Below are 1,426 nucleotides of genomic sequence, written 5' to 3'. Positions count from 1 at the left end.
TGATACATACATCTGTATACATATATACATATATACACACATGTATGCTTGCATACATGCTTTTATCATAGCAGTAATAGAATATCGTATGAAAATGGAACACAATAAGAAACAGAAAAACAAAGACTATTTTGATTTTAATGTTTATGATTTAATTCCAAAAACAAACAAACAACAATAAAAAGAAAATGTTTCTGAAAGGTTTTTCTCATTTTTTTTTTTTTTTACACCGGAATAAAATATAAATGAAAATTGTTTAACACAATTTAATAATCACAGAGAAAGACATGGTAAAATGGTGATTTTTATTTAGTAGATTGGAGAGGGAGATGTAGTGATCTGGGAGACAAGATTGAGCTGTTAAGAGAAAGATGAGTGAGTCGGGAACTTCATTTCTTTATACATTCCGTGGTTTGTTGCCCCGGCCCACCAAGGAGGAACTAAGCAAAGAGAGTGTAGCATTGAGTTCCATCAAGTTATTTGCAATCTGACTGGTACCAGATTCACAGAGGGTCGCCACAAACACACCTGCAAATAATAAAAAAATAACTTTGTAAGTTGTTTAGTCATTTCATCATTAATAAATATCATATTCATTACCATCATTAACATCACCTCTAGCATAAACAACATTATTAGCTCACCTAAAAAAAAAAACAAATATAATCAACACTGCCCTCCTTCCTCTCTTCCCCTCTTCCCCTTCATCATCATTACTACCATCAACAACAGCTCATTCATCATCATCACCATTTACCGTCCATTTTCCATGCTGGCATGGATTGGCTGTTTGACAGGAGCTGGCTAGGAAGAAGACTGCACCAGGCTCCAGTAGAAGACAAGTGCCTAAGTGTTATGCAGTGGGACTGAACCTGGAACCATGTGGTTGGGAAGCAAATTTTTTACCACACAGCTGCACTCGTACCAATGTACAACAAAATGCAACATAAGGCATGTAAATTAATTCTATGCAATAATATTGTCACTGTTGGAGAAAATTTTTGGATTTAATTACCTATTAGATCACAAAACACAAAAATAATTTCTTTAAGAAAATAAATCACTCAAGTTGATTACATGGAGACACCACTTGTATGAAAAACAATAAATTTTTATTTCTGAATCATCATCATCATCGTTTAACGTCCGCTTTCCATGCTAGCATGGGTTGGACGATTTGACTGAGGACTGGTGAAACCGGATGGCAACACCAGGCTCCAGTCTGATTTGGCAGAGTTTCTACAGCTGGATGCCCTTCCTAACGCCAACCACTCAGAGAGTGTAGTGGGTGCTTTTACGTGTCACCCGCACGAAAACGGCCATGCTCGAAATGGTGTCTTTTATGTGCCACCCGCACAAGCCAGTCCAGGGGCACTGGCAGCGATCTCGCTCGAAAATCCTACAGGAGCCAGTCAGGCGGTACTGG

This window comes from Octopus bimaculoides, chromosome 17, assembly GCF_001194135.2.
Source record: "Octopus bimaculoides isolate UCB-OBI-ISO-001 chromosome 17, ASM119413v2, whole genome shotgun sequence".
Taxonomy (NCBI): Eukaryota; Metazoa; Mollusca; class Cephalopoda; order Octopoda; family Octopodidae; genus Octopus; species Octopus bimaculoides.
Note: the sequence above shows the minus strand (reverse complement) of the source record.